The sequence below is a fragment of the Anguilla anguilla genome, chromosome 5 (genome assembly GCF_013347855.1).
Source record: "Anguilla anguilla isolate fAngAng1 chromosome 5, fAngAng1.pri, whole genome shotgun sequence".
Classification (NCBI taxonomy): domain Eukaryota; kingdom Metazoa; phylum Chordata; class Actinopteri; order Anguilliformes; family Anguillidae; genus Anguilla; species Anguilla anguilla.
Window position 1 is genome coordinate 4,996,717 of NC_049205.1, and position 10,387 is coordinate 5,007,103.

The window sequence follows — 10,387 nt, forward strand, 5'->3', positions numbered from 1 at the left end:
TTTTGATTGACAGGCGTTGTGCTGGCTGGAGCGACCAGCGGCTTCGCTTCCGTAGCCACGCCCCATCGACAGGCCCCGCCCCCAATTTATCTTCGTCCTTGGAGCGCCGAGAGCAGTCGTCCCCACGGCAACCCCGTCTTTTCCAACTTGTCGTCAGATGTCAAATTAATATGCTCTCTCTCTTTGTCCTTCGTCATCAGATTCGGTCTTCGCTTCACCTCCCCTCCAAGCTCGCAGCCGGTCGTTCCTGTTTTTATTTTGTTTTATTTTTTTTATCAGGGCTGAATTGGCTCCAGCTCCCCCATCATTGCTTTTTAAAAACAGCGAGACACAAACCGCTGTGAGATATATTTATTTACATGAATGTCATCTGTGAGTGTGCTGATGGCTTTGTTCTAGCAGTGTAGCACTGGGGCAGATTGCCAGGCTCCCCCCCGCCCCCCCACACACCCCCCAACACACACCCCCCACGCTAATATGGAAATACTCTGTCACAGCTGCAGCCAATCACAGCCGTTCTCCTTCAGGAGGGCAGCGCACCCTGTCTGAAATACGGGCAGGAGGCCTGCCGCTTCTGTTCTGCGCTTTGCGTCCCGCCAGCTGCAGCTGCTGCAGCTACTGCACCTCAGCACTGCGCAGCCGGGGCAGCTTTTTTTTTTTTAAGCCTCTCCTGAATAGTGATGTGCATATTGATTTTATTTTTTTTAATTCTTTTTTTTTTTAAATTTCACCGGTAAAAGACTGACTTTTTACGAAGGGGGGATGGTCTTCCTCACTGATGAAGACGTCTCACAATGAGAGGGGCTGTAGACTCCTGTCATCTCTTGACAAGCTAACCTCCCTCCCCCCTCCCCCCCCCCTCGTCCTTAACACACACTGCTGCTCTCTCACACCACTTGACCTTTGACCTTCTCTTTAAGGGTCAGGCTTGCTTTCCCCTCTCCCAACACCCTGCCCCCCCCCCCCCACCCCACCCCCCCTCGCTTTAAGAGTCAGCAGTACTCTGCCCTTAACTGAGCAGGTTTTCACTGCGTATACAGAGCTAAGTAACAAAGTGTTTTGTGTTTCAGCTACTCTCTGATTCACCCTCTTAAATTTCTCTTATTTCCCGTCTGTTTGTGGTTCTGTTCCCCATTGGGTCACCCACTGATTTGCCCCCGCCCCCCCACCACCCATTGGGCATCTTTACTGGTCCTTTTCCCAGCTTTATTGCAGCCGCTGACGCTGCAGTGGAGCCCGTTCGTGCCACCTCTGTGGCTCTGTAATTGTTTGCAGTGCGGAAGCCTGGCTTTGAGAGCATTGTTCTTTTTTAAATTCCCTCTCCGTGTTTACGAAGTCTGGGAAAAGTGCAGCGTCGGCTCGACTGTCTGTCTGTCTGTCTGTCTGCGTTTTAGGCTGCTGAACAAGCTGTTAACCTGTTCAGCGCTGTCGCATGTCATTAACCCGCTAGAGCCTGTTACCTGTGGCGTGCCTCACCTGTCACCTGCGGTTCTCCTACCTGTGTGCTGAGGTTTGGATACTGTGAGGGGAAACGTCCCCGGACAGATACCCGAATAATATACAGCATATTTCATAAAACAAAGGAACTTTCTAAAATGGGGTGGGGTAGCGTTGAATCGTCCACAAGTGTGTAAGATTGTGTCGAATAAACTGTTCTTATCAGTGTTAATTTACACGTCACATTTCATGTATCGTAGAACTTAAACGTTTCTGATTGGCTATTTTCTGATTGGCTATTTACCCATCCATCCAATGTTAAAGGGACAAACTCGCCCCGTTTATACTGAAATGAACATGTTGTTTCTTCAGCTATTTGTGGTAGTTACGCGTTCCCAAATACAGCTTTAAACTGAACAGTTCTGCAGGTGGGATTGCGCAAGGGCACAGTGATGGACGCGAATCGGAGCCTAGATCTGCTTTAATATTGCCCCCGCCTCCGTTTTGCAACTGTTTTTGACGTATAGATTGTAAACAGCGATAAGTCACACACACAGCCGCTGCTGAATGAGGGACTGTGTGTCGCAACTGCGCAGATTCCAGAGCTCAGGTTGGGCAATGGGAGTCGCGTGTTTGCATGGCTGACCTCACAAGATTAACCGATGCAGAAACCCCATTCGCTCTCTCTGCACAACAAGCCAGTGGACATTACTGGTCCAGAGTTTCATTGTTTCAACCACTGAAAAGGGAGGGGTTTTTCTTTACACCGTTTAATATTTTATTAAAAGATATGTATTTTTTATTATTAGAATTAGATTTGTGTATAGACCATAGATGATTAATATAGTGTACGTTCATCTTTTTTTTTTGGATGATGTTGAGATTGAACATCTCCAGATAAATGTCAGAGAGCAAACGGAATACAGCAGAATGTAATGGAATGTATCGGAATTGTAGAATTGTAGTCTGATGGAATGTAGTCACTGGAATGTAGTCTAATGGAAACCATGGAAACCGTGTGTGCTTGATATATTGAGGTGATGCCCGCAGTGGTGTGCTGTATTACTCTCTCTGCAGCTTACCTTCAAAAATAATACATGTGCACCTGAAGCACACTTTGTTACAGATGTTCCAATTAGTTCAGTTCAGATGTTCAGTTCAAGAATTAAAAGCTTTTCAGCTCAGGACTAATGCAGCATGCATTTTAATCAGGGAACGCCTTGATTTAAAAAAAAAAAAAGGTATTTTACATTTTAATCAACCAAATTCAAGCTAGTATCACTACTGGGGTTTTCCACAGGGTATTTGATTGCCTGCTTTTGATGATGCAAATATTTTGCATACATGTGTATACTGTGTAATGCATGCACATATGCTGTTTGCGTATATAATTCAGATTTTACTTCATTTTATCTGAAGGGAAGAAATGTCTCTGTAGTGACCCCTGCTGGGGGGGAATGGATACAAATTGAGAAACTCAAGGCTCAGACTCAAGACTTCAGATCGGGATGATGTATTTTAGGAACTACAGGAAGCCTTAAATCGTGGACACTGGGCAATACGTGAAATATCTCCTTTACATCTCCTTTAGATTTCAGTTTGCACTGCTGAGTGACAAGACTTTTTAGATTTCTTCTGGGTTGGCAAAGGCAAAACTGTTAATTATATCCATTGTTCAAAAATCAATACATGAATGTGTGCCAGTGTGTTCTGCCATTTTTTAAATGTTATTTATTGTTTTGGTTGCTACATTTTCACACATGCAATTCCTATTCAGTACAGACTGAATCTTGTGGTAACGCACACCAACAGGCGAAAAACGAATGAGCTAATACGTCTAACTAATGGCAGCTCTTTCCATTATAAATGAAATCACACATTACCGCAGACCATCCCTCTGCAGGATCCTCTCCACTGCCCACCACACAGGCCCCCGGAGAGCTGCTGTATCATAAAGACTTTTTAATTCTTTTTATTAAATTTTTTTTTTGTTTTTTTTGCTGGGTTTACTGCCCCCGCTGCTTTTGGGGGAAAGAGACCCCGAGCCCACAGAATCAGGCTTCACGCCCACCCCCGGAGACGCCTCACACACACACACACACACACACACACACTCTCACACACACTCTCTCACACACACACACACACACACACAGACCAGGAGAAAGTGTGTGAGGGGGGGCAGATTTGAGGGGGGGGATGTCGCCATGAGACAAGTTCATCAGCGAGGCCCCGCCCCCCGGTTACCTTTCTCATGACACCGTGGGTTTGGCGCTGGCCCCGCCCACCTGCTCACAAAGCCCATTCTTCTGGGTGAATGGAGCCCCTTTCAGCGCAGAGTTTAGCCCCGCCCCCGACCCCGGCCGGCGGGCGGGCGGGCCGACAGCCCCGCTGCGGCGTCCCTCTCCCCCCCGGTCCCGCGCCCCCGCGCTGAATGCTAAATACCCCACGCGGTGGGTGGGGTTCCTCACCAGCCGCACCCCCCCCCCCCTCCCCATCCTGACAGCTAGATTTACAAGGATGCTTATATCCACCTCCGGCTGGTCAATGGCTGAGACGCACACAATGGTTCCCAAGCAGAGCCGGCCCTGGCGGACCCCGGTGTGCGTGGAGGGGGGTGGGTGTGGGGGTGGGGGGGGCTGCGGAGTCTGAGCTGTAAATTGAATTACAGTAGGCCCTGGGCGCAGTCGTCATGGTGACCGTGGTCTCAGGGAAAAGGCGTCCCCCCATTTCCCCCACCGCCCCCCCTCCCCCCACCTAATGACCCCATACCCCCCACCCGGGGTCCCCAAATTGTTCAGTGAGAAATGGTTAAATTATACGGCCACAGGCAGAGTCAGAGGAGAGAGAGAGAGAGAGAGAGAGAGAGAGAGAGAGAGAGAGAGAGAGAGAGACGTCACCCCTAAATCTCCATCGGCAGCTCACCTTTAAAGAGTGTGTGTGTGTGTGTGTGTGCACCCTAAGCACAGACATGGCTCACAATTACAGCAATGACAGCCGTGTCTGACCACTGCGGATTCCTAGATAGCTCATATGCCTGTGTGTGTGAACACATTTCGTATAACATATTCCTCCACATTGACCTCAGTTGTAACACTTGTTAATTATATGTTTGAATATAATAATCATGTTTGAACGCTTGAGGTCTGTTCCAGAAAATTCCAGCTTAAACCAGCCTAAGCTGCTCAAGTTTTTGAAATTTTCTTTTTTTTTCTCACCCCAGGTTCACCAGCTGACCAGCCTATTTAGTCAGCTAGTCCACCTGCTGACCACAAGCTTACTCTACTAGTTTAACCAGCTGTGTCCAGCCACAGACGAGCTATGGCCAGCTAGAAGTGTCAAAAACACAGCTTAAACCATTTTAAACCAGCTTAGAATCCCTCATTTCCAGCAGGGTAGTGTAATTCTGTCAGTTTCTGTGCCGTTGATTTCATATACCACGGCCCATTAGCTTTGGGAGTCACTGCATTTGCTATACAAATAAACAAACCAAATAAATGTTCCTTTTATTATCACCACAATTGCTGTTAAAACTCATAAACGTACTAGATGGAAACCTAATGAGTTTTTTAAAATTTCACCTTCATCTACCCAGGAAGGTCGACTGAGAACTCTGACCTCTTCAGCAGTGGCAGCGGAGGGGACCTTGGCTGGGAAGTGGGCAGGGAATTCAGAGGGGCGTGTGGCCAGATGTTAGGGGCCGATTAGCCAGCCAGATGCACAGAGTTCAGTTTCCTGGGGATTGAACTGGGGGGGTTAAGTCTCTCCTAAAAAGTGCCCTGGGACCGTTAATGACCCGCACTGAGTCAGGACCTCGGTTTGATAACTCATCCAAACGGACAGCGCGTTATGCAGCATAGGGTGGAATTAACATTTTGATGCGGGCTGTCCAGACTCATTGCTTTTCAGATGTGGTATCAGAAATGGCCGGGACAGGCCAGCCTGTTGAGCCTCGTGGACCAGGACCAGTCCTGGATCGTGCCCCAGCGCTGACTGTGACCGGCAGTCCCACGGGGCGATGCGAGATTAGCGCTAGCGTCATCCCACCCCAGGTGGGAGGGGAGGGGTGGGGCGGGCTTCAGTCCGCTGGGATAACAGCATCTCTTCATGCAACAGCGCCCCCCGCTGGTCAGCCAGGCACCCGCGGGCCGCGTGTGAGGCGTCTTCCTCCGACTCACGTCTGTGCAAACCCGGCTGACTTGCGATTTTTTTTTAAAAAGCAGCTGACTTTGCGCACTTCAGTGGAGTGCAAGCTCTTCTGCACCCACCGTAGCCAATAGCGGAGGCGCGGAAAATAATTATTTTATTTTATTTCAAAAATAAAAGACACTGTACTGTCAGACCACAGAGTAAAATGCTCAGTGTTAAATCAACTCTTACAGAGTGCATGTGGTCCCTATTGGATATTTGCTCCGTTTTATGTGTGCTCTGTTAGACTCTAATTTTACTGCATGGGCTGGGTGGGGGGGAGGGGGTTAGGGTTAGGGTGGGGGGGTGGGGGGGGGTGGTAAAGAGAGTGGTGATCATGTGACGGGTCTCTTTCTGACGGACTGTGCCTTTGTCCCACACGTCAGCTCTGTTTACACAGGGTGCCGCGACACATCGCGGGATCGGGGGACAATGGGGCCGCTCCTGGTCTGTCCAGGCCGCTGTTTGTTTGGTAAAAGGTGGCTGGGGGAGATTTGCCGCGTGGGGGTGGGGTGGGGGTGTGGGGGCGGGCGCGGCGGCTCTGGCGGGACGTCCCGGTGGGCTTTCGGATCGAGCCGGACTCAAAGCGGGTCTGAGGGGCGCAGTAGGGTGCTCTGGGGGGGTAACGGAATCAATGATGCCGGCTGCTCTTTTGGGAATTTAAAACAAGGAATTTCAGGATCGGTCTTCTGTGGCTGGGAGATTTGGGGGGTCCTGCACCTCACTGACACACTAAAGAAGAGAAAGTGGGCTTTGGGGGCCCAGGGACCCCATTAATTCTCTGTAAGGGGGTCCAAAATAAGAGGCTCAGGAAAAAAAAAAATCTTTTTTTTTTTTTTTTTTGCCCATTCCCATATTAGCTATTCATTTTTATTAACTGCGCTTCCCAAGTATGTCTATAAAGCAAAGCTTTGCAACAAATCTATAACGCCATTAAGTACAGAAAAACCCTTGACCAGAATCGTCTATCTTTCATTCACAGGCAATTACAATTTGTCACAATTATTTTGGGGAAAAAAAGAATGTTTAGTTTCGATTGGCTCGTGCAGCTCTTCCGTGAGGTTTAACTGGGGACAGAGAGGAAAATGTGACATCTCTGTGATTGTACTTGGGAACAGCTGGCAGGGAGGCCCACTGGAGTGTATCTAGAGTTGTTGATTTCATTAAAGACGGTGGCACCTGTCTTTAACAAAATGACCAATCGCACGTTTCTCCCAACGCGGCGCAAAAATAAACGTAAGCTTCATAGCTTACTCTATTTACGACCTCTCTGACGGACGACTTTTGTGCTTCCGCTCGACCTGTATGAAAAATATGACACAATCTCTCCTTGTAAAAAGGAGACGATATACTTCTGCTCTTTTATAGAAAAGGCAGCTTCGGGTGCGTCCTTTGCTCGATCGGATTCCCGTCCGTTGCCGTGGAGACGAAGGCAGCGCTGACGGGCTTTTCCCCGATCGGGGGGCTGAAGTGTAGAGCTCTGCTCTTCCGACTCGCGCGCATGCCTGCGAAAAAACATCTCGCCCTCGCAAAGCATAAATATTTGGATTAATCCCGGCTTTGTCGTGCAAATTGAGACTCACCGATAGCCCCCGAAATACGTCTGCGTGGATACGTTAAGTAACCGCCCCCCCCTCCCCCCCCCCGAGATTAAGTAGATCAAACCCCAAGCCCCTCTTTTTTTTTTCTTATCCGCCTCTCCTCCGTCTCAAAAGGACCCCACCTCAACAATTGAGATGAGACGTTCATGTGTGAAATTTTCTTCCTGGGGGCAGCTTCGGGGCACCTACACCAGCTATCATCTTAATCTCGGGGGGCCCCACGAAAGGACTCGAAACCGGGGGCCTCTTTGCCCCCCCCCCCCCCCACCCACCCACCCCCAGAACAAGAGAGGCTGCGGGATCATTGACAACAGTTGCATTTCTGTGGGGATTTACGTGCTGATTTTATAAGAGATGCTTGAGTGAGCAGCAATGAGCATCCGCCCAGAGGACGAAGGGGCTGTTATTCCACCCCCCCCCCCCCCCCCCCCAAACACACACACACACACACACACACACCCTCGTCAGAGACAACAACAGGTTTCACAGAACAAGCTCTTCATTAAGTTTTAATTACTGACACCAAACAAGCAGAGGCTGGTAAACGCTCCTGCTCCCCTCATCTTAATCAACCCTCCATTTTGGGAGCCTGAATGCTGGTTTCTAAATTTCACAGAATTCTGAGGTCAAAAAAATAAAATAATACACTTGCATTTATTTGTAAATCAAATTATATTGATTAAATTGATTAAATTGATTATATTGATTGTCATGCCTTAAGTGGATTTATTAAATCAACCAAAACTTTTATTTAACGTGTCAAACAAAGTATTATGTTATTTGGGTCAAAATCTTTTTTTTTTTTAATTGTTGGTGAGTTTTATGTTTTTCATAATTGTTTAGTAACTTATTTTCTCTCATCGCTCATTTTAATGAACAAATCTATGATGGTAAAAAATGAATATTAATATCGCTAATATTGCCGTCGACTTTTGTATTGAAATAGCTAATGAATAGCGCATGAATAATGAACCAGTAAAAATGTGTGATTGATGATTGGCGCGCTCATTTAAATAAAGGAACGATACAGGTCTTTGCTTTACATCGTGATGAACAGCCGTGACTGAGAAACAGCACGCTGGGGTCCTGCATCACAACAATAATAACGCCTTAATCTAAATACATCATTTATAACAACAAGGGAAATTAATAATGATCTATAAAGGACACACCTTGTAATTAATATTTTATCCTCTTTTTTTCCCATTCAGGTTTTAATCAGAGAACAGTCAGTGGCTAAAGAACAAGCCGTTGTCATTATGATTTATAGGCATCCCACTACATTTTTTCCATATCCCGACTTCATAATTAACTTTTTTTTTTTTTATGGCTTGACTGGTTCATGGATTCTGCGGAAAGTAACTAATTACACCTGCGGGGATAATAGCCCGGACACAAACACAGCAACAGGAAAGGATTTATTATCATGTCTAAAAAAAAAAACTGTTAACTTGGGGTGGGGTGGGGGGGGGACGAGGAGGGGGGGGGGGGCTGTTAACATGGGAAACGGTCGTTTTTCACTTTTTAGAGAGGTGTGTAAATAGCAGCGTTGCTTTTCGGGGCCGGGTGTGTAAATGTCACCTGCGGGGCACTTTTAATTAGAGTTCACCCCCACCTCCCCCCACCCCACGCCAAAATGAATTTTAACGGCCAATGTTTTCCCTTCGCCAAGCAGTCCGGCCCGAGCAGCGCACCGCGGCCAAGGCAATCTCGCGCTGATGAAAGACTATTTTTACAGAGGAATTAGTCTTTGTAATGGGGTGTATTTCTGGGTGTTTGATCATTTATTGATCAAGGGGGCGTGGAAGAATAATCACTGAAGGCTCTGGTTACGGACAAAATCACCCCCCCCCCCCCCCCCCGCTCCCCAACCCTGCCCCCTCACCCCCCGCCAGCTGAGCTCCACGTAACTCTCCTGAAGGGGGCGCTCTCGCCTCCAGCGGCGATACCAGAGAGGATTAATGACAAGAAATTCCTCTGGCCTGGAATTAGGTGTTGCGCTGAAACTCTTCCCCCCTCCCCCGTTCCCATAAATCTATGCGCTTAATCGGTGGTTCCTAACAGCACGGGCTGCGGGTCGTTTTACTAAACAAACCCCGCTGCCGACTGGAGGAAATTAAACGCTGTGACGCTGTGTGGCAGTTAACGGCAGTTGACGGCAGTTAACGGCTCAGAACCAGGGGTTTTCCCTTTCCTCGTTTCCTCTGGAAAACAGGCGGTGTTTACATTTACAAAACATGTATTTGCTTTACCGTGAACCAGCTAGCTTTAGCTTCAGCTGGCTGACTCCAGGTACGCAAACAAATCAGCAATGATTTTTCAGGGTGGCCTTTCATTGACAATTTTGTGTGACCCTAACTTTAACCCTAACGTTGCCTCTACCCATGGCTCAAGGGTTTGAACCATAGGCTGTTGAAAAAAATATGGATAAGTGACTGTGACGTCACCCATTGACTTTCCACCGGTTTGTTTCAAAAGTTTTTTGAAAGTTTTGTTTCACCCTGTTGTACAAATTGGAGCCAGAGAATGTGCAGTGGGGGGGGGGCCTTATATGGTCATGAAGTCAGGGCAGAGTCCGGGTCGACCTGTATACTATGTTCTTTTTTTCCCTCACTGATTAGTTTTTTTGCAGCAGAGCTACCCAGCAAATAGGCACTGTGAGGAAGCACACCTGTTATTAATATTTGTGATTGCAGTCTTATCAGGCCTATGTCTATGCTCTTCACCACTGTAGAGTGGGGATCCTTGGCTTGCCAGGGGGTGGGGGGGGGGGGGGGTTATGAAACAAATTCATTCCGTAGGAAATTCCAGCAACAGGTTGTACATAGCAACAGAGAGCATGTATATATAATGTGTAAGTGTGTGTTTGTGGAGCATGTGTGTGACAGTGTGTGTGTGTATGTATGTGTGTAGTGTGTGTGTGAGAGAGAAATAATTGGGGGGGGGGCACATTGTTTCTTTGATCTCGTCATATTGAGCCAGGCTGACAGTTAGAGAGCTGCAGTGAGGCCCAGAGAACACACTCAGCTACTCGCCGCCGCTTCTGTCCCAGCGCACCTCTTTACACTCCGTCCCTCAGAAGCTATTGTGCCGCGCATGAAACGCTAAGCCAGGGGATCACGGGCTCGAATCTCCCACCCGCCCCTCCCACCCCTCTCACC